This window comes from Rhinoraja longicauda, chromosome 11 (genome assembly GCF_053455715.1).
Source record: "Rhinoraja longicauda isolate Sanriku21f chromosome 11, sRhiLon1.1, whole genome shotgun sequence".
NCBI classification, from domain to species: Eukaryota; Metazoa; Chordata; class Chondrichthyes; order Rajiformes; family Arhynchobatidae; genus Rhinoraja; species Rhinoraja longicauda.
This window is the reverse complement of record NC_135963.1, coordinates 21,356,402-21,380,583: the sequence shown is the minus strand read 5'-3', so window position 1 is coordinate 21,380,583 and position 24,182 is coordinate 21,356,402. Positions and strand designations below refer to the sequence as shown.

Here is a 24,182-nt window from a genome sequence, read left to right as displayed (position 1 = left end):
GATTTGATGCAGTATTAGTGTAAGTGGGTGGTTAATAGCAAGCACAGTTTCAGTAGGCTGAATGGCCTGTATCCAAGTTGTAAAGCTCGAAGACACAAATTATTTCTTACATCAGGAGGATATACAGTTCTTGCACACCACACATATTGACCACCACTTGGGAAGTAAAGCAATTCACACAAAAAACAATGAATCTACCAACCTGCACATCTTTGGGACATAGAAAAAGTCAGAGCACCTAAGTCAAAGGAAGAACATGCAAGACAACACAAAAGACCAGGAGTAAACCCAGGTTGCTGGAATTGTGAGGCAGCAGTAATACTGACTGCATCACTGTGCTGTCCTAATTTAAGGTACATTTACTACAGACCAAAGTTATCACAAAGTGCTGGAGTAACTCAGCAGGTCAGACAGCATCTAGGAGAGAGGGAATGGGTGACGTTTCGGGTCGAGGCCCTTCTTCAGACTGACTACAGACCACATATTTCCGTGAGATTTCTGGCCAGACATTCGACCTTTAGAACTTGACTCCACATTCATTGCACACATACACACTCAAACAAAATTAAAAGATTCATTGCTCTCTCCACCAGACTGAACTACTGAACCCTGCTACTGATGGAATGATACAAATATAATTCTGAAATTCACTGGAGGTTGTCCGCGGGGAACAAACGGGGTCTGTTTTTGCAGACATCCATAAGTCAATTTTGTCCATAAGTTATAAAGTACACAAAGCACACTTGATTTGGAAATCATACATCCACACTATTGCAATGAATGGCATCAAACGCAAATAAGACTGATAAGGAAGAACAATGACTAAAGATGGAGAGAGTGAGGAAACATGTTCTGCCGTTCATAGAAGTGACCATACGTCGGGCTTTAGAATCCAATAACGTTATGTGAGCTTGTTCCTACCTAGAGGTGTCTACATGTCGGGATTATCCTGTAATCTCATAGTTATTGCAGTATTGAGCAAAGCTCATAAGTGTCCATTTCCTTTTCTGAATTTTAAAATACATGCAAGCCTAAAGCCACCCAGTTCAAGATACATGGCACCTCCATGTACGGGTTGTAAATCTAGCAATACTAACTGATATTTGCTGTCAGCTCTGGTAAAAAAATAAGTGTTTCTATATAAATACATTCCCCTTTGAGATTGCAGTACTACAAAAATGAGTTGAAATCTTTAGCTTCCCTGTTAAAAATTGATCCAACAGTGCCTATAATAACAATTATTTGTTCACTTTGCTCTTTTATCATTATGTCATAAATAACTAATATACATTGGACAGTAAAGCTTTGGCCAATTGTGACATGATTTGAAGAACTAAAGGTTATACTTTAATTCCATGTGCCAAGTGGGAAAGTGGAAGTGCACAGCTGGGAAACAGATCCTGCAAGCCCTAGATAATTTCAAAGCTTCTGTACAGATATGGAAGAGTACATAGCCCAAGTGACCAAATTGCCCTTTGTTGTAGTTGCTAAGTCCAGTTCCACCCAAAAACAGTCATTGTCTACAATTTAACAAATTAAAGGACACTAAGGACTGTATCCCTTCAGGTTTTGGAAATATGTGCTCCAGTAGAAAATACAAAATAAATATTTGACTGGTACAGGAGCTAATTTAGTTAACATACTGTGTAAATAATGCACAAAACAAACAATTCAAGGAATTCAGCGGGTCATGCAACATCCTTTACAATAAGGACACTTACGTCAAGGTGCTACTCAGTGACTACGGCTCCGCCTTTCACTCCCTAACTTCAAATAAGCTCATCCCTAAACTTCTGGATCTTAGCTTTCAGATGGAGTACAAGAAAAAGATTCAGAATCTTGTGTCATGCTGTCAGATCAACCTAGCCCTTGACATGACAAAGATGAAAGTGTTGGATGTTGACCTAAGGAAGTAAGAAGGGGTGAATACAACCCTGGCCCCTGGAGCAGTTGTAGAGATGGTCAACAGCTTCAGGTTCCTAGTCATTCATATCAACCTGAGCTGGTCCTTCCTTCCTTCCCTCTGAATTGGTGGTCAAGAAGCCATGTCAGCCTATTTACTTTCTTAAGGATCTGAGAAGATCCGGCACGTCTACTTTCGACCTAGTATAAAGACACTATATGGAGAATTATGACAGGATGCATCTCAGCCTAGAACTTCAGCTTCCCTGCTCTGAACCACTTGAACAGATGAGCACACACCCTAATTCATCACAGGCTCCTCACTTCCTTCTGTCTAGTCCAGCTTCGTGGTGCATTGAATCAGTAGGGGCGGAAGTATCGTCAAGGATTCTTGTCAACCTGGTCATTCCCTTTTCTCTCTTCTGCTTTCCGGGAGAAGCTAGAAAGCTCAGATGTCCAGACTTAAGAACAGCTTCTACCCAATTGCTATTTGACTCCTGAACCAATCACCTCCTTTGTACCCAATTCTTAGAGGTGCTGCCACATATTTTCGCTGTAACTCCACCTGGTTTGGTTATTCCATTATTGTATTTTAACATTTTTTTGTGCTACTTTGATTGCACTGCACCATTCTGCTGTTTTGGACTTGTCATTGTATTTATTGTTGTATTTTTTTCATTAATGTACGTGCATTGTTTATTCTGTGAGCTTCATGTGAACAAGAAATTCCATTGCACCATGGAGTTTACGACAATAAACTAACCTGAGATCAGTGGAGGCAGAGGGATGGTTGATGCTTCAGTTTAATAATAATAATAATAATAATGCATTACATGTATATAGCGCTTTTCAAACACTCAAAGACGCTTTACAGGGATTTCTAGAACATAGAGAAGTGAATAAATAGATGAATAAGTAAACGAGCAGAAAAAGGAGACAGAAGGTGAGGTGACCTTCAGTGGTTGAAGGCAGTGCTGAACAGGTGAGACTTCAGTGATGTTTTGAATGTGGTGAGTGAGGAGGAGTCTCTGACGGTTTGGGGTAGGGTGGGAGCAGCGATGGAGAAAGCCCTGTCCCCCCAGGATCTGAGTTTGGTCCGGATGGGGGGGGGGGGACAGGAGATTGGCAGCAACAGAGCGGAGGGTGCAGGTGGGAGTGTGCCTGTGTTAATACCTGCGTTAACCTGAAATATTGTCCATACCTCTGCCTCCTCAGATGATGACCGACCTGCTGTGTTCTTCCAACAGTTTATTTCATTTTTGCTCAAGATTGCAGCATCTGCAATCTCTTGTGATTAGTGTTTATTTTTACGTACTGAAAAACTGTGTAAGCCCATTCTGCCCATCAGGTCCCTGCTGCCAGCTGGCTGAGTAATTCCCTTCCCACTCCACTTATTTCCCCGTATTCTTTCTCACAACTTCCCTTCAACTCCCTTTTTAATTCTTGTGCACAATATGAGGCAAAATAGCATGGCATCTATGGGACATAGAATGGAAACCCCTGTTGCTCCAGAAACAACATACAAACGTGCATACTGACACTCAAGGTCAAGCGTGGACAGGAGCCCCTGGAGCTGTCAGGCAGTACAGTAGCACTAACCACAGCATCACCGTAACACAATAATGGGAGGATAGACTTTTGTCACACATGGAGTGGTGAATGGTTCTGGAATGCATTGTCAGGGGAAGCAGTGGAGGTGCATATCGGTCCTGAACATTGTTCCACATCCTTCTAATACCCTCCTGTGAATGAATGAATGAATACTTTATTTGCTGAGTTCCTCCATCACTGTGCTTTGCTCAAGATTCCAGCGCCTACAGTTTCTTGTGTCGCCAGTCGTCTTCTCAATTTAAACTTATGGCCTCTGGTATTTGATATTTCCACCCTGTGGGAAAAAAAAAGACTATCTGTGCCTCCCATGGTTTCATATACTTATGTCAGGTCTCCTCTCAACTGTAATGTTTAGAAGGAAGCTGAATAACTACCTGAACGGCGAATATAAGCTGTCGTACCAATGAGCAGTACGGTGAATCTGGTTGGGTTGTTCTTGCATCGAGCCGGGACGGGCACAACAGGTCGAATGGATGTCGTGGTACACCAGTCATTGAAAGTAGGCATGCAGGTGCAGCAGGCAGTGAAGAAAGCGAATGGTATGTTGGCATTCATAGCGAGGGGATTTGAGTATAGGAGCAGGGAGGTTCTGCTGCAGTTGTACAGGGCATTGCTGAGGCCACACCTGGAGTATTGCGTACAGTTTTGGTCTCCTAATCTGAGGAAAGACATTCTTGCCATAGAGGGAGTACAGAGAAGGTTCACCAGATTGATTCCTGGGATGGCAGGACTTTCATATGAAGAAAGACTGGATAGACTCGGCTTGTACTCGCTGGAATTTAGAAGATTGAGGGGGATCTTATAGAAACTTACAAAATTCTTAAGGGGTTGGACAGGCTAGATGCAGGAAGATTGTTCCCGATGTTGGGGAAGTCCAGAACAAGGGGTCACAGTTTAAGGATAAGGGGGAAGTCTTTTAGGACCGAGATGAGAAAGTTTTTTTTCACACAGAGAGTGGTGAATCTGTGGAATTCTCTGCCGCAGAAGGTAGTTGAGGCCAGTTCATTGGCTATATTTAAGAGGGAGTTAGATGTGGCCCTTGTGGCTAAAGGGATCAGGGGGTATGGAGAGAAGGCAGGTACGGGATACTGAGTTGGATGATCAGCCATGATCATATTGAATGGCGGTGCAGGCTCGAAGGGCCGAATGGCCTACTCCTGCACCTATTTTCTAAATTATGTTTCTATTGCTCCTAATGTGCTTCGTCGGTCCTGCGATTCCTGGCTCTTGTAAACAAAGCCTCGAAACCGCTTCAGAACGGTTCTCCAGAGATGCTGCCTGTCCCGCTGAGTTACTCCAGCTTTCTGAGTCTATCTTCGGTTCAAACCAGCATCTGCAGTCTGTTCTTGCTCATGAGGGTTCAGGTGTGATTTATTCTGAAGGGGGGGGGGGGGGGTGCAGTTGGGAGAGACAAGGGGGATATGAGTCGGTTCCCAACAGATGCCAGCGCTCTTCCCTGCCATTCCCCCCCTCCTCCTCCTCCTCCCTGCGATCCCTGCACAGATAATTCGCCCCATCACGTAAATGCGAAAGTGTGTGATGCTCAAATGAGGTGAGGACAAGGAGCTGGGTGGCACCACCACAAAATAAAATGTGAGGCTTTGTGGGGAGGGGAGGAGTCAAGAGAGCCGAGTGGATTTCAGTGGGTCATTTCATACTGGAGAGGCTGACGCAACTCGTAGGACCAAATGCGTCCGGGAGATCACTGCTGCCAAACGGAGCAGAGAATTAGACGTGTTACATCTGCGGAGGGTCATTGATCTGCTTGCATATGGAAAAGGTAAGAGCCTGATCACGGTTTCACACGTCCTTCTCGTCTTGGGTCTCTCTCTCTCTCTCTCTTGCGATGGGCTGTCATGTTTTTTTTATTTTTTAATGATTTTGTTTCCTCTACGTCTTTCTATGTTTTTATTCCACTACAGCGGGCGACGTGCTCGGCAAAACCCAACACACACACACACGGGCGGGGTTTGCAGTCGGACGTGGTCAGTGGGTGCAGCAGAGGGGCTGAAGTTTTCAGATATGTGTGTGTGTGCGCGTTATCTGCTGACTGATAAAACTTGCTCCCTGGGGAAGGAGCTGCTTCCAATGCAAAGTGATATTGACTCGAACACGTGGCAGATCCTGCAGTCAAGGGGACCCGAAACGCGATTCAGTAACGAGCTAAGCTGGGGGGGGGGGGGGGAATGAAAAAAAATAGTGGGAATGGTCTCTTCTGTAATGCAGTCTGGGCAGGAGTAATTTATTATTTTTCAGCGGTGTATCCCGGCTGATTAGTGCAACATCAGACCCCGCCGCCACTGGACAAGGTAGCGTGCTGTCAATGCTTAATGTGACCTTGCTTAATTTGTACATGTCCCGCATAACAAAATGCTGCCCGCTTCCGATTAGTATCCGATCAGGTTTAAACAATTGCCGCATTCACACCGGGTAATGTTGCTTTGACTTCGTTATGTACGTTTCTTTATCCTGATAATTAATTGTCAGCAGCTCTTCCCTCTAATGAAGGCGAGCTGAATCTTACACAGAGGATCAATTACCCTGGTGGATTCGGGAAGGTTTTACACTGGTTGGGAACTGGGGACTGGGGACTGGGGGCTGGGGGCTGGGGGCTGGGGGGTGGGGGGTGGGAGGGGATGTTAAATTGGAACTAAACGCAGAGATTGATTAAAAAAATATATAAACCTCTGTAAAGAGAAATGCTTTCACTTGTCAGAGAAAATGCACTGCATCTTTAAATAGAAAGGGCAGGGGAACATTTTGGATGAAAGGCACTTCTAAAGGGTCTTGCATCAATCAGCCAAGTCTTTTCTCTGTCGAGATGTCAACAAACCCTGCTGTGCGTTTTCAATATTTCCGAGGCTGGAAATGTTGCCACACAAATGAATGCTTGACTGCCCGAGGAATATCCGCAGTAGATTTTAATGTATGTGAGGTTTCTGTCAGCGCTACTCCAGACCGTGAAGGAGCAAGGCTGAATGAAAAGGGCAACTGTTATCGGAAGTCGCAAGGGCATACATTTAAAATGATAACAAGATGAGCAGAAGAATTTGCTTTCATGTTCTAAAATTCACTCAGTGGAAACCGATTCAATTGTCCCCTTTCAAAAAGGATCTGCACAGAAACGGTTCTGGGCAGCAGGGCTGGTGAATGGAATGTCGAGATTGCTCTTACAGAGAGATAGCAGTGGGCCAAATGGCCTCAATCCGTGTTGTAATGGTTCTATGACTGGTGCTCTTGGAATGTAAGCAACCCTGATGCGAGTAATTTATTTTTGTGGATTCTTAGAAAACATGGTGTGTTTTAGCAGTTAATCATTCAGGGTGTAGAAACCTGAAACTAAAGTGATAGTGGGGAGAGCCTCTCCTTGCAGAACAAGGGGAATGGTTTTTTGCAACCCAGCAGTTTTCAGAGTGGTTTCTTGGCAGTTTGCATGGAAATGAATTATATTGTGAAATTTGTCACACTGGTCTTGAAAACCCTTTTAGCTTGATGAATTCAGAAAGACATCACGTGAGTCTGAAAAAGGGTCCCATCCCAAAACTTTTTTTGTCCATTTCCTCCACCAGATGCTGTTGAGTTCCTCAGCATTTTGTTGAACAATTCGGAACGTTTGCCCTAATCACGAGATTACCATCCTCGTGATGTTCCAGTGGCTGACTGATGCACTGGTATAATCCATGATCAGTTTACATTTTGATATTTGTTTGCAGGCAATTTTTAAATGATGAGAGGCTAATCAGTAATGGTATTAACACCCCTGGATATTTCAACGTTGACAATAGCAGCACTTGATAGGCTTTCCCATAACAAACTATTTTGAAACATTCAAGTGTTGATGGTAAATGGATTTCATAAATGCCCCTTGAGTTTTATGTTGGGCAGAATCACTGGGACAGGGTCAGAGATTATGGGGAGAAGGCAGGAGAATGGGGTTAGGAGGGAGAGATAGATCAGCCATGATTGAATGGGCCGAATGGCCTAATTCTGCTCCTATCACATGATCTTATGACTCGACTATACAGATTTTGCAGTCCTGAAAGTGAACTGACTGAAAGCTCGAAACATGGATAATGTGTCAAATTAGTTTTGTAACAAGGTGACAAGTTTTAACTTCAGAAAAGATGGTGCCGCAACAAATTGGAATAAACTTGATAGTTTTGTGGCTTTGGACACAAAATACGAGGATATTTATGTTGATGATTTTGGGGTGAAATGCCACATTTTGTATAACCTAATTTAAGAATCTTCTTCGCACGATACCCCATTTTCCCTCATTACCCCATTTAACTATTAGAGTTATATTTGTTTGCGTAACTGTTGGTATAGATATTTTGATATATCTCTTTTTTAATGTGCTGATTCATATCAAAATTTACCTGTTTTTCTGCATAGAGCAAATTGTGCCTGGGCATCTTATTACTGTTGTAATTAGTCTGATGCACTTTGTCATTCCTGAACTTACACAAATGAGGAACTCCATTGGTTGACATCAAGCCACCACACCTTCTGTGGTTGAGATATATTTGAGAGAATGCATCATTTCAAGACCATGCCCCATTTGCACTAAGGAGTCTCCAGTAGCCTATTGGTGTGAAAGGAAAGGGAGAAGTTTATATATTTTTTTTGATTGTCCTCTTTGATAAACGGCAGGGTTTGTAATAAATTGCACAAATTTCAGAACTTCTGTCTCCGCGAGTCAATGACTGTTTTGGGAAAATATCCTTCATAACCTTTCCTGGTATCTTTCCTGGTATCAGCTGGTCCAAAAGCACTTCACAACCAAGCACCTGGAAGTATAGTTACGGGTTGGAAGCAAAAAAAACTACAATCAATCTCACAAAGAGAAATTAAAAAAGAATGAACAGAAGATCTCTTTTCATTTGTTTATTATGGTTGAGGGATAATATCATCAACAATAACAGATCCAATGGTTTTTCACACAGAGGAATGAGTTGCCAGAATAAGTGGTAGAGGCAGGGTCAATTGCAATACACTGGTGTATGAATAGGGAAGGTTTAGAGGGATGATCGGCCAAAAGCAAGCAAGTGGGACTAGCTCCGATAGTCATCTTATTCAGCTTGGACGTGTTGAACCAAAGGGCTTATTTCCATGCTTTGTAACTCCATGACTTGATTGCATGAGTGTCTTTATACCTGACAGTTTAGGGGAGATGAAGGACAACAGGCTACATTAAAAAATATATATTTGAGAGTTTTCAACAGTGAATTTCAGAGCTTAGTGGTTTGGATGTTAAAGGCACAGCTGCCAGTGGTAAAGTGATTGTCTTGGTGTTTGAGTTAATTGACTTTTCATTGGAAAAAACGGCAATTGAGTTGAAATTTTAACTATGTTTCTCTCTCCACAGGTTCTGTTTGACTGAATATTTTCAATCTTTGCTGTTTTCATTATGTGATCTGGTTTCTAGATTTGGCCTTGAACGCATGATGCTCTGATTCAGAAGCAGGTCCAATTGCTGAGCGAAGGCTGAGACTTGAAAACAAGCTCTGTCTGTAGACTGACTTTGTTTGCAAATTTTACATGAAATGTATATTAACAGCACACCTTGGAGGATTTTCTGGGCTGCCCTTTGTTTCCCTTACCCTCCAGATTCCCTCTAATCCCTGGGTGTCCTGAAGTATCTCACCCAAGTTGCCATTCTTCATGTTTTTTATTAGTTTGTCTAGGCAGCGGGAGAGAAAGAATTTGGATCATAAATATAAAACAGTGCCATAGTCCCAAGGCAGTTTTTTAAGGGCTCTTCCTCCTGATAAACAAAGGAGACGTTGATTGATTTTATTTACTCTCCTTAGCCCTCAAATGTGAAGGCCAATTGTTTTTGCCATTTCTGAAGCATGAGGCAGTAGAAAACTCCATCCCTAAACTATCCTGCTCAAAGGATGAGTTCAGTTACAAGAAGACATGGGTCAGTGGCATTTGGCCATAAGGAATGGAAGGATGGGAACTTGTCTGACAGAGGGTATAACAATACCAGGCAATCTTATGGGCTGGAGAGGACAACTTGATTTAGTTTAGAAACACAGTGCAGAAACAGGCCCTTAGGTCCACCGAGTCCACGCTGACCAGTGATCACCCTGTACACTAATACTATCCCACACACTAGGAACAATTTGCAAATTTTACCGAAGCCAATTAACCTACAAACCTGTATGTCTTTGGAGTGTGGGAGGAAACACGAGCACCCAGAGAAAACCCACGCGGTCATAGGGAGAACATATAGGCTCCGTACAGACAGCACTGGTAGTCAGGACTGAATCCGAGTCTCTGGCGCTGTAAGGCAGCAATTCTACCGCCGCATTACTGTGCGGCCCCGACGTGCAGTTCGGACGTGCAGTGGAAGCAAGGGAAGATTAGATTATCAAATAGACTAAATCATCCATTAGCCTTACCTCCTTTTCAATCCCGCTGCAGTAATTTTCAGGTCAGGGCCATAATAAACCAGTAGGTGTATTACATTCTAGTGTAACTGAGGGAAATTTGTCATTCAAGGTATGGTCCCTCAGTTATATTCTCAGCAATGTGATATCTTAGTAAAGGCAAAACATCTTTAGACAAGTTCTGGTTAAATGTGTAAGAAGGAACTGCAGATGGTGGTTAAATTGAAGAAAGACACAAAAGGCTGGAGTGGAACAGCCAGCATCTCTGGAGAGAAGGAATGGGTGATGTTTCGGGTCGAGACCCTACTGAAGAAGGGTCTCGACCCGAAACGTCACCAATTCCTTCTCTCCAGAGATGCTGCCTGCCCGCTGAGTTACTCCAGCTTTTTGTGTCTATCTTAAGTTCTGGTTAAAGATCTAATGTACCACTGACCACAGACAATGTTGTAACAAAATTCCTGAACTGTAAGAAGAACAAACCAGGTGGGACAATAGACAATAGGTGCAGGAGGAGGCCATTCAGCCTTTCGAGCCAGCACCGCCATTCAATGTGATCATGGCTGATCATTCTCAATCCGTACACCGTTCCTGCCTTCTCCCCATACCACGTTTCGATAAGATCTCCTCTCATCTTTCTAAATTCCAGTGCATACAAGCCTAGTCGTTCCAGTCTTTCAACATATGATAGTCCCGCCATTCTGGGAATTAACCTAGTAAACCTACGCTGCACGCCCTCAATAGCAAGAAAATAGCAACAAACCAGGTGGGAAAATCCATCATGCTGGGAATTGCTCTGACGTTTCCTCAGGATAATTAAATCCTTGGATTTCAGGAACATAGATTTGACTCAGTCCCAGATCTGGTCCTGAGGAATCTAAGGGACCTTGTGTCCAGTTACTGCATGTTTGATGTTAGGAATTCAGCAATCATTCCAGAAGCTACAAGTTTTCAAATTCTGTTTATTTAGTTTGGGGATCTGCGGATGGATTGTTTGGGTGACAGAGTACCATGTAAATACCAATAGGATATGGAATTATCGTCTGCTGGGAGCAGTGCTGGTTGTGCAGTCTCACAGCAGCGGGAAGGACCTCCTATATCTCTGCTTCACGCACTTGGGAGTCTGTCACTGAAGGAGCTACTCAGTATAGTGACAGTGTCCTGCATGGGGTGGGAGTCGTTGTCCAGCAGCGATGTTAACTTTGCCATCATCCTCCTCTCTCCCACCTCCTACTGAGTCGAGGGGCAACCCAGGACAGAGCTGGCCTTCCTGACCAGCTTGTCAAGTCTCTTCCCCTCCGCCACTGAGATGCTGCTGCTCCAGCAGACCACTCCATAGAAAATGGCTGATGCAACCACCGTGTTGTAGAAGGTCCTTAGGAGTGCCCCCTGCACTCCAAGTCTCCTCAGCAGATAAAGTCTGCTCTGGCCCCTTTTGTATAACGCATTGGTGTTTTCAGTCCAGTCCAATTTATTGTTGAGGTAAACACCCAGGTATTTATAAAGAGTCCACCCTCCCAATGTCCATTCACTGGATGTTCACTGGTGTTGGGGGGACTTGGCTGTGCCTGCGGAAATCTACCACCATCTCCCTGATTTTCCCTGCGTTGATCCGGAGGCGGTTCCGATGGCACCAGTCCACAAACTCCTTGATCAGATCTCTGTACGCCCTGTCATCATCGCCATCGATGGTGCAAACGGCAGCAGCCCGTAGCGAGCCGCAGCTCACTTCCGGCCACATGATCAGGTGTATTAAATGCATTTCGACTTACAATATTTTCGGTTTGCAATGGGTTTCTCGGAACGGAGCCCCATTGTAACCTGAGGACCACCTGTAATTGAATCTGACTCCACCACTACTCCCGGCAATGATATTCAGTCCCTGACCATTCACTTTGTCATAACATATTTCCTCATATTACGCTTGATCTTTTACCAAGAGCCGTCATTTTACACCCACTATTTCTTGTCCTCTCCACAAAAAGGAACAGAGTGTGTGCGTGAGTGTCTCCCTGTCCACACCATTCATGATTTGAAGTGCCCATGTGGGATCCCTTCATAGCCTCTGTCACACAAAGAACAACCCAGCTTCTCCAATCTAACCGCACTCTCGCTCCTGGAATCAGTTTTGGTATATCTCTTTTCCATCTCTTTTTCATCCCATTGAACTATGTACATATATCCACAGATACTTTGGTTTATGTACCTCCTTCAGAAATGTGTCCTCTAGATCTTTAACTGTGTCCTCCCATCCGGGAGTAATATTGGAATCAGACTCAATCCGATTCAATTATTGCACTCAGGAGTGAGCAAGGTAAGTACATAAAAGGAACAAAAAGTGTTGACCTATGCTTTACTTCATCCAGCAACCCCAGGTGTATCCCATCTTCACCAGACAATTTATCCATTTTAAATGCTACTGGTTATCCTGGCAATTCCTTTTAAAACTCTCCAGTACCTCAATTACATCATTGAAAACCAAAAACAAAAAACCCACTGGTGCTGGAAATCCAATATAAAAACAGAAAATGCTTTCAATCTGTTGTATGTTCTTTTTATCTTTCATTTGGTAATTCACAAAGAACTAGTGTTAATTTCCCTACACTTAGTGCTCTGGGAACCTACCTAGACTACAGTTGAAGCACTCCCCCTTTAAAGATCTCCCTTAAGTTAATTACATTTTTACCTCAAGCGTTAATTCCAGTTTCCCCAGGTCAGATCTGTTAGAAACATAGAAACATAGAACTGTGAAATAGAAAAAAGCAGTTTGTTAAATTGCAGTAGTGGGTCAGGATAGTTTTAATCTATAAGAGATATTCCCGCTAATATAGAAACATAGAAAATAGGTGCAGGAGTAGGCCATTCGGCCCTTCGAGCCTGCACCGCCATTCAATATGATCATGGCTGATCATCCAGCTCAGTAGCCTGTACCTGCCTTCTCTCCATACCCCCTGATCCCTTTAGCAAAAAGGGCCACATCTAACTCCCTCTTAAATATAGCCAATGAACTGGCCTCAACTACCTTCTGTGGCAGAGAATTCCACAGACTCACCACTCTGTGTGAAGAAATGTTTTCTCATCTCGGTCCTAAAAGACTTCCCCCCTTATCCTTAAGCTGTGACCCCTGGTTAATTCCAGTTTCCCCAGGTCAGATCTGTTCTTATTCTTCTTTATTTTTGCAATCTCTCTGGAACTTCCTTGGTTTTTCAGGAATATCTCCAGACACACCTGCATAACCATTGATTATGGGTGGGGACAGCGGTCAGAAGATGCATGCTCTGTTATAGCCCTACACTGGAATTTCTGTCGGAGGCAAAATAGGATTGAAGACCAATGGATTTTGATTCTTCCACACTTCCCTTTAAATTCACACACTGGGAAACAGTCAAGAAGCTGTGCATGAAGGCTGATTGCTGTGGGAGCCAGAAGCTTCATTATCATGTCTGCAGAATGTCCATCTTCAAGAGGTATATTTAGAGACGGTGCACGGAAACATAGTTTGGGGAGAAAGCACAATGAATTAAATCCAGATGAAAATAGGTGCAAGAAGAAACCACAATAGGTGTCATAGGATTGAAAGAAATGGTGAGGAACCTGAATGACAAATTCAATGCAGTAAATATTCAGATTTAGCCGGGTCCTCTCTTTACTTCTGCAGTAAATGGTTGATTGCATTGTGGATCACTACATTGTCTAATTGAGAAAACTACCTATTGCTTTGACTTAAAGATGTTTCATTTCCTTATCTTAAAGAATGCAGCAATCTGTGCCATAACTGACAATAGACTCAGTGCTCACACAATTTGGAAGAAATTTCTTCCAATCACTTTCATCATAGTAACAGTGACTAGCAGATCACACATCGATGACTGCATACAATTCTGGTTAATCTCATTACTGGAATGATGTGTTAGCATTGTTGTAGGGAAGTGTGGAGTAATGCACAATTGCACAGCTGCACCAATTATAAGGACTCGTCAAATTTAAAAAAGTACATGGGTCTGTTCTTGAAGACCCATAATCTTTAGGGGTGCAGGTTGTAAAGTTGTAATCCAACTGTAAGGTTGGATTAGATTGTGCTGTAAGATTGTGCTGTGATTAGACTGTAAGGTTGGAACTCAATGGCTCTGTGGTGGAAGCTGGGACATTGGTCGTTGGACCAATGCTGGTGACATGCTGGTTGGGTCAGCAAGTGCTGTGATGAAAGTGGCCTTCATTTCCATGCCAGAGAGAAGAGATTTCATGCTTCAGTCAACGTCATGTAGAATAATGATGCTGGATTTCCTCCATCATCTTTAACCTCTCATGTGGGGTTTCAAGCAGACTTGCTGTTGCCTTTTGTTGTATCTGCCCATTATCTGCCCATTGTACCTGCCCATTATCCTCTTCGTGTAAGAGCTTGGTCATGGTCCTCATGAGTCCTCTGAATCTCAACCTTTGGAAGCTGGTAACCATACTAACCTTTTCCACTGGTGCCTCATACCTGGTATGTCTTCAAATGTTGATCTTATTAGTAAGATGCCCTACATTGTGTTCAATGCCAGTATTTGACCTGGTAATTGCACATATCAGATCAGTCAATGTAGTGTCTTCTGCATTCTTTGGGTTTCTTTGGCAGTCAGGTGTGAGTTCTTTGCAATCCGTAAGGAGAAAGATGTGGATAGGGTCAATATGAGATTAAGGATCGGGCGGCACGGTAGCACAGCGGTAGAGTTGCTGCTTTACAGCGAATGCAGCGCCGGAGACTCAGGTTCGATCCTGACTACGGGTGCTGCACTGTAAGGAGTTTGTACGTTCTCCCCGTGACCTGCGTGGGTTTTCTCCGAGATCTTCGGTTTCCTCCCACACTCCAAAGACGTACAGGTATGTAGGTTAATTGGCTGGGTAAATGTAAAAATTGTCCCTAGTGGGTGTAGGATAGTGTTAATGTATGGGGATCGCTGGGCGGCACGGACTTGGTGGGCCGAAAAGGCCTGTTTCCGGCTGTATATATATGATATGATATGATATGAATTGTTGGTACTGGTAATGAGGAATCGCTTCCTAACAGAGGAGAAAAAATCTTTTATTTTGTGTGATTCGCCTTTGTGATGTGCCTGCCATGCTAGAATTGCCGGCAGTGCATTAAATTGTGAAGTATGTTGGCATGGCTTAAATTAGTAGAATACATAGAGGATGTGCTGCAGTATTCATGGGGCCCTTCAGACTACAGCAAATTATAAATGTTGTAGTCAGTTACGAAGAAGAGAGATTAATGGAATTTATTCCAGGGAAGTGTGGTTGTGCAGTTGACAGATGCAACAGTTATAAGGGAATATAGAATGAATGGTTCCATTAACTGAACAGGTCAATAAAGTAATTAAAAAGAGACATGGGTTGCTGTTTATATGAACTAATGCACCTAATATGAGAAGGGTTAAGTTATGCCAGAAATAGATACAATACTCAGCAGATCACACGTTGATGACTGCATACAATTCTAGTTAATCTCATTACTGGAATGATATGAATGCATTATTCGAGAGAAGTGTGAAGTAATGCAGTTAACAGCTGCATAGATTCATCGAATACTCATCGAATTTAAGAAAGTACATGGGTCTGTTCTTGAAGTGCCATGATATTTAGGGGTACAGGTCAAACACTCTAAAGTTGGATTAGATTGTGATTGGTTTCAATGGCCCTGGAGAAAGGAGGGAGGAAGTAGGAGAAAGACTCGAGGATAGGGCCAATTTGAGATTAAGGATCAAGTAATTGTTGGTACTGGTAATGAGGAATCACTTCCTAATTGAGGAGAATAAAATCTTTTTTTTGTGTGTGATTCACCTTTGTGATGTGCCTGCCATGCTTGAATAGCTGGCAGTGCATTAAATTGTGAGATATGTTGGCATGGGTTGAATTAGTAGAATATGTAGAGGGATGTGCTGCAGTAGTTGTGGAGCCCAGTGAAGACGGCTGATATTGTGGGCGATGGGAATGTGGTGAATTGAGCAAAGTGGAAAACCATTCATGTATTGTTAGAGAGGTGACCACTGACCTCAATCATGCATATTTGGTCATTGAACCTTTGGTGGTATCCTTAATTCCTCAAACAACCACCTCCACTGTTGATCCACCAAATGCCTGGATGTTTGGGAGTAGTCCTTCTGTCCACGTGTATGTTGACGAAGGGTGAGGGCATGTTTCGACACAAAAGAAGAGATTCTTGGCAATTTCATATTTTCATATTTCATATTTCAGATACAGTGCGGAAACAGGCCTTTTCGGCCCACCAAGTCCGCGCCGCCCAGCGATCCCCGCACATTAACACTATCCTACACACACTAGGGACAATTTTTACATTTACCCAGTCAATTAACCTACATACCTGTACCTCTTTGGAGTGTGGGAGGAAACCGAAGATCTCAGAGAAAACCCACGCAGGTCACGGGGAGAACGTACAAACTCCTTACAGTACAGCACCCGTAGTCAGGATCGAACCTGAGTCTCCGGCGCTGCATTCGCTGTAAAGCAGCAACTCTACCGTTGCGCCACCGTGCCGCCCCTAATGTTATAGTTAAGGACGGCAAGGCAAAAGTACCATTTCAAACTTCCATTTTGAAAGGCACAAGTGAGTCGGAGGGGGGAGGGGGGGGGGGGGCAGTACGGGCGAGGGAGGGAGGGAGGGGAAGGGGGGAGGAGAGGGTGCTGCACCAATGCAGAAAAGGTTTGGGCCCAACGGGTCCACTTGGTCGATTTAGATCTAAATATAGGGAATACAATAAAGAAGTTTGTAGATGGTAGTCCTTGTGGTTGACAGAGAGGAAGAAACCAATAGACTACAGCAAATTATAAATGTGTGGTCACTTACAAAGAAGAGAGATAAATAGAATTTATTCTCGGGAAATGTCTAGTAATGCAGTTGCCAGGTGCAACAATCATAAGGGAGTATAGAATGAATGAGAGAATATTGAATGGGGTTCAGAAACAAACAGGCCCATTAACTATCACAAGACAGGTCAATAAAGTAATTAATAAGACACATGGGGTGCTTTTTGTATGAAGTAATGCACCTAAGATGAGAATGGGGAAGTAATGCTAGAACTCGATGCAATACTCAATGACTGTGTACAATTCTGGCTAATCTCATTACTGGAATGATGAGTTAGGATTATTGTAGGGAAGTATGGAGTAATGCAACAATTATAAGGACTCATCAAATTTAAGAAAGTACATGGGTCTGTTCTTGAAGAGCCATAATCTTTAGGGGTGCATGTCAAACACTGTAACGTTGGATTAGATTGTGTAAGTATTGTTCACCTGGCACAGAAATAATGGGCTGACTTCCATCTGTGTTATAAATATCCTGATTTGGAGAGCTGTTGAAGAATTTAATTATATTTAAATGCATAATGTGAATTATTGAATAAAGTGATTCTCACAGTGGAAACAAGTGAGAGAACTATAAACACTACAGTGGGCTGTGTGAAATCTGAATGACACTTCATATTTCATTGCTTCTGCAAGCAAACAAATAAGTCTTTTGTAAAGGAATTGAGCTGTTTACAGGACTTCTTGAAGCTCCTACTGTCACATACTGTATCTCACAGCCAATCGTAGTTCTTAACTTTCCCTTGTTTATCTTCACTTTTCACTCTCACTCGTTCTCTTTCTTCTTCTACTACTGAAAAAAGCCTTAAATATATGCAGTGGTGCAGAGTTCTACATTTCTGCTTCAATTATAATTCTGGTCAAATGAGTTGTGCTTCCTCATACTCTACCTAAACATCTACAAACCTGACAATTCATTGTTTTAAAAGTGGTTATTGGTTACAGATTTATTAAAAATCGCTGTTTCTAGTGATTTCACAGCTTGTTTCCGTATGCTTACCACTAAAGTAATTCCTTTTAGCTTTTGTATTTCACAAATAATTGAAAGAATACAGACTGATAATATAATTGTGGAGAGTTATGGATTTAGCCCAGTCCATCTCACTAAGCATCTCACCAAAACCACCACTTTCTCCTTCCCCCGCCCCCTACCCCCTCCTCCATCGAATCCTTCTACAGTTCAGGCTGCCTTGGCCAACAAAATAAAGGGCCACTTAACCCAGTCATTCCCTCTTCTCCCCTCTTCCGTCAGGCAAACGCTTGATAGAATGTACCACCAGATTCAGAAACACACTTTACTCCTTACCGTTATCAGACTACCGAATGATCCTCTCACGAGCTAAGGATGTAGACTTGATCTTCCAACCTCCTCGTAGCTGATCTTGCACTTTTTAAAATCTGCATTCTCTCTGGAGTAATAATACTGTAATGTTGTAGCACTGTATTCTGCATTCTGGTTATTTGTCTCTTTGTACTACCTGTTTTACTTGTGTGTGGGTTGGTTGATTGTATTCATATAGGGTACAATGATCTGACTGGATAGCACACTAAACAAAGATTTTCATTGTTTCTCAGTACACGTGACAATAAACCAATAATAATACCGATACCAATGTGACATGCTGTGAATAGAATTCAATTTTCACTTCATTTATTTACATAGCAAAGTGTGTAAGATTAGTATTTATCGCACATTCCTAATAGATCTTGAGAAGCAAGTGATGGGCTATGTCCTTGATGGAAATCCCTTCACCAAAATTACTGCAGATGATCAAGGTTTTGAAGAGGGGTTTGGACCCAGCAACGGGGAATATTTCTGTCATGATGGTGGGTGACGCCATATTATGACTGCTTGCCACATTTGTTCTGCAATGTGATAGAGACTGCGAGTTTGAAAAATGGTGACGTTTGGGAAGGGACTGAATTTTGCAGATGGTACCCATTGTAATCATCGTAATGATAGTGATAGATGGAATGAATATACTGGGCGTTGAACTGAATATAGCTCAAGCAGGTTGTTTTGACCTGACTGCTATGAAATTGTCAAGCATTATAGAAGCAATGCTCATTCAGGCAAGTGGAGAGTATTCCAACAGGCTCCTGGTGAGCTTTGAAGCTGGCGTTTAGTTGAGTTTAGTTTAGAGATACAGTGTGGAAACAGGCCCTTCGGCCCACCGAGTCCCCAACGACCAGTGATTCCTGTACACAAACATTATCCTACACATTAGAGACAAATCCCAATTTGTACCAAAACAAATTGATCTACAAACCTGTATGTTTTCGGAGTGGGGAGAAAACTGGAGCATGCAGAGAAAACCCACGCGGTCATGGGGAGAGCGTACAAACTCCATACGGACGGCACCCATATTCAGGATCGAACCAGGGTCTCTGGCACTGGAAGGCCAAAACTCTACCACTGTGCCGTGATGACAAAATATTTGAGAGTCACACAGAGCGTACTTACTATTGATTATCCATATTCATACTTGCTTTTGCAGTTACAGTATTTATGTACCTGACCATAGAACCACTCAATAATTATGGCACACAAGGAGGCCATTCAGTCCACTCTGCCCAGAATGTGTTCCTGCCAAAGCAACTAATTCACTAGTTCTACCTCCTGGTACCTTTCTCCATAGCCTTCAATTTTTTCTTCACCATATATCTAATTTCCTCCTGTAGCCACAATGCACCCAGCTTCATTACATCTGCAGTAAGTCCATTCCAGAGTCTAACCATGTGCTACGTAACCAATCTGTCCTCATGTCACTTTTAATTCTCTTCTCTATTATTTTGTACCTGTGACCTTATCCTTGATATCTCCACGAAGCAAACAGCCTTGCACTGTCCACTCTGCCCAGAACCCTCATTACTTTATGTACTGATATCAAATCTCCCTCCTGTGCCTTACTTTTAGGTTTGGAGTATTAGAAACAAAAGATTTACGGTGATAAAAAGGAGTTTTAAAAGTGATTTGAGATGAAAGTTATGTTTTACACACGGGGTAGTTAGTATCTGGAACCTGCTGCCATAGGAGATCATGGAATTAGATACAATCACTACATTTTTGAGACATTTACAAAGGTACCTTAATGGGAAAGGCATAGAAGGATTTAGATCTAATGCTGCAGATGGGATTATTTGAATATGCAAAATGATAAGCATAGACACAGTGAGCTAAAGGGCTAGTTTCTGTGCTACATAAGTATGATCCTGTGACAGCACTCTTAGCCTCTCTAATCAGTCTTTGTCACTGCAGTCTTTTATCTCAGGAACCATTGTCGTAAATCTTTATTAAGCCTGCTCTAATACCTTTATATCTTGATTATAATGAGCAATCATAATTAAACACTCTAGTTGAAGCTTTTATGAAGGTTTGGTGTAACTCCGCTACTTTTATACTTTCTGCCTCCATTGATAACCACTTTCCCAATCTTTAAAGATCTTGGGCACAAATACCCCAAGGTCACACAATTTATGGCTTTGATTTGAGGGCCAGTCCTATCTTTTTTCACCACGATCTTGAAACTGGTGGAATTATGATCATTGTACCAACAGTGCTTTCCCAACCTCTTGCCCAGGTGGGTACAATTAAGACATTGAAAAGACACTCAGATGGGTACATGGATAGGAAGGATTTGGAGGGGTATGGGCCAGACAATGACAGTGGGACAAGCTACATTTGTAACTTTGTCAGCACCCTATAGGTGGCGGCTTTTACCAAGTACATGTGGCAATAAAGTATAAATCAATCAAATAAAAGCTTGGTTGGCAGTGTCAATTTGGGCTGAATGGCCTGTTTATGATACTGTGTTTCTCTCTGAGGCCAGGAGGTTACGTGATTGAGGGATATAAAATTATGAAAAGCATAAAAGGGTATTGCCTGTTTCCATAGCTGGGGGGGGGGGGGGTTGTCTAAAACTAGAGGGACTAGGTTTTAAGACGAGAGGGATCTAAGGGGTAAGTTTATCACACAAAAAGTCATTGGTTCCTGAAATATGCTGGAGGAGGTAGTGGAGGCAGGAACAGTAACAGCATTTTAAGATGCGTCTGGACTGATACCTATATGTGAAAGACATAGGGGGAAGAGTGGGATAAGTGGGGTAATCTTTTAACCAAAATCAGGGTACATTTTACGCAGTGATACACAATGACTGGATAATGTACATGGTGTTCAGCATTGGTGAAGCAGGCCAAAGGCCTATCTCTACACGACAACTATGAAAAAGAAAAGAAAAAGATCCAAGGATGTGCCTAAAGCTTCCTTGAGGAAATGCAACATGCTCACTGACCCCAGGAATCTCCGGTCTAAGACAGCTCAGCTTCTGCACGCAGACGTCTTGAATAAGTGGCAGAAGGAACCTCACAAACCTCACATCGCAAACTACCCGCTCACCCTCCCCATCAACCATCTCCGAGTACATCTGTGGAGGAATCCATGGTTCCAACTTTGGCCCTGTTAGTTACATCAGGAACCGCAAAACAAGAATGGAAGCCAGTTATCCTTGATCCTGAGGAACTGCCTACGAAGATGATTACTCCAGCAAACTATTACCGAGTCTCCAATTAGTTGGGTGGTGTCAACGCACAGATGCTTATGTTTGAATTGCTTCTCTCCATCATTTGACTTTGATTTTGCTTCTGTGTCAACTGCGTCTCTTTCACTCTTCCTTCGAGATTTAATTGGAGGGAAAACCATTTCAGGGGGATTGGACTCAAGTAAATTGGAACCCAAAGTTGACAGGCTTGAATCAGCAAATGGTTTAGGTACTGGATTAGTGCGGGTGTCAGCGGTTATGGGGAGAAGGCAGGAGAATGGGGTTAGGCAGGAGATAGATCAGCCATGATTGAATGGCGGAGTAGACTTGATTGGCTGAATGGCCTAATTCGACTCCTATTCCTTATGACCTTATGAAGCACATTCCCTTGTTTAGTAAAGTAAAAACAAACAAATTCCAAACTCCCCTGGTGACAAAAGAGATATGGAGGAAGATAAAGCATAATAAGTCTGCATGTCACAAGTGCTGTGTTTGGAATACCAGTACGAAGAGAGTCAAGAGTGTTTTATTGTCACATGTACCATAATGGAACCATGAAAGTCTTACTTGTGGGAGCACAACAGGTTTGAAGTCAAGTCAAGTTAAGTTTATTTGTCACATACATATACACGATGTGCAGTGAAATGAAAGTGGCAATGCCTGCGGATTGGGCACAAAAAAAGAATTACAGTTGCAGCATATAAATAAAGTTAATAAAGTTAATATAGAGAAGACAAAATTTAGTCCCTGGAGTTATAAAAGTTAACAGTCCTGATGGCCTGTGGGAAGAAACTCCGTCTCATCCTCTCCGTTTTCACAGCGTGACAGCGGAGGCGTTTGCCTGACCGTTGCATCTGGAACAGTCCGTTGCTGCGGTGGCAGGGGTCCCTCATAATCTTGCTTGCTCTGGATCTGCACCTCCTGATGTATAGGTCCTGCAGGGGGCGAGTGTAGTTCCCATGGTGCGTTCTGCCGAACGCACTACTCTCTGCAGGGCCATCCTGTCCTGGGCAGAGCTGTTCCCAAACCAGACTAATGTTGCTGGACAGGATGCTCTCTACAGCCCCAGAGTAGAAGCAATGAAGGATCCTCAGAGACACTCTGAATTTCCTCAGCTGTCTAAGGTGGTAAAGGCGCTGCTTTGCCTTACCCACCAGTGCGGCAATGTGCGTTGCCCATGTCAGATCCTCTGTGATGTGGACTCCCAAGTATTTAAAACTGCTCACCCTATCCACAGTAGACCCATTTATCTCCAGTGGCGTGTACGTCCTTGGATGTTGAGCCCTTCTAATAAACTTAGTACTAATTGATAATATTGTAGCGACCATAGAGAATGGTCCAGGTCGTCGAACCCTCGGATTGGCCAGCGAGGTCACGTGTGAACGCGACCATGGGGATTGGTCCAGGGAGCGACATCGCTGATTGGCCAGCGATGTCATGTGCGCGTTTGGCGCCCGAAATAGTTAGTTCGGCGAAGTCTTCGAAAGAGACAGTAAGTTTTTGATGGTTGTCCTTTACCTTGTTGTTTAACTCTGTATTCGAATATTGCGGCTGCAATAAACTTCTTCTACAACCAACAAGTTTCCGGACTCGCCATATTGGTGACCCCGACGTGATCTGGACGATCACCGACTATGCAGGGACCCGACGCCTCGTCGGCGATGGCCGCGCCGGGCACACCGGAGTCAAGCGCGGTAAGCGTTCACCTTCCGTGGTTTTGGACGCACGCACCGCAATCTTGGTTTATACACACCGAAGCTCAATTTCATATAAAGAAGATATCGGACGACTCCACGAGGTATTACTACCTCGTCAGCGCTCTATCATCGGAGACGACCACGCACGTGATGCGGTTCATCGTTAATCCACCTGCGGAAAGCAAGTACGAGGCCCTGAAGAAAGTATTACTGCGAATCTTCGGGTTTAATAAGCATGGTGGTGCGGCAAGACTTCTGCACCTACCGGATCTTGGAGACCGACTGCCTTCCGTCCTCATGTCCGAAATGATGATGCTAGCCGGTGAGCATACGGATTGCCCTATGTTCGAACAGGCATTCCGCGAGAAGCTTCCTGAGGATGTCCGACTGCTGCTCACGGATTGTTCTTTTAAGGACCCCGAAGCATATGCAGCGAAAGCGGACGCGCTCATAGCGGCTAAAAACAAGGCAAAGGACCAGGCAAGCGGTTCGATCAACAAGGTCTCGACATCAGTGACCACGCCACAGCGACGGCAAGATGGCGCCACGTCTCCCGCCAATTCTCCGAAAGCCCGCCAAAAAGATCCGCACAAGCGCGGCTGGTGCTATTATCACCTACGATGGGGTAGCGAATCCCGCAACTGCCGCTCACCTTGTACCTTCGCGGGAAATGCCTCGGCCGATCGTACATAGGGGCAGTTACGATTGGCCAGAACCGGCGCCTCTATGTCCATGATCGATTCACGGACACAGAATTTTTGGTGGACACGGGAGCCATCGTCAGTATAGTGCCGCCGACCGACCTCGAAACCAGATCGGGTAAGACAGGTCCCACCCTCATCGCGGTTAATGGCAGCCCAATTCGCACTTTCGGTATACGGAAGATGTCCCTTGTGTTAGGCCTCCGCACGTACGAATGGCCATTCATCATAGCCGACGTCAAACAAGCGATCTTGGGAGCAGATTTTCTCTGGGCTTTTTCACTGGTCCCTGATGTCCGCGGTAACGACCTCCGACCCTCCGCCGATGATGAGCACGTCGCTCCGACAATCGCCTCCTCGCCCAGCCCTACTGTCCAGGCCGTCGTCGCGGCCCCCGACTCGTATGCTGAGATTCTGGCAGAGTTTCCAGAGCTGCTCATTCAACGTTTCGACACGTCTTCGGCCAAGCAC

At 43.7% G+C, this 24,182-nt stretch overlaps 1 protein-coding gene across 2 annotated transcripts in view; it reads left to right on the top strand.

Annotated features, from left to right (window-relative positions):
• The first annotated feature begins 5,111 nt into the window (after positions 1-5,111).
• Positions 5,112-24,182, top strand: part of slc6a9 (solute carrier family 6 member 9) — a 210,944-nt gene continuing 191,873 nt past the window's right edge. Inside the window, exon 1 of one of the 2 annotated variants that reach the window (XM_078408429.1) lies at positions 5,112-5,293. The gene's annotated coding sequence lies outside the window, so the exon portion shown is untranslated. Of the gene's footprint in view, positions 5,294-5,714; positions 5,823-24,182 lie in introns of those variants that run through there. The other variant, XM_078408430.1, reaches the window with a different exon arrangement.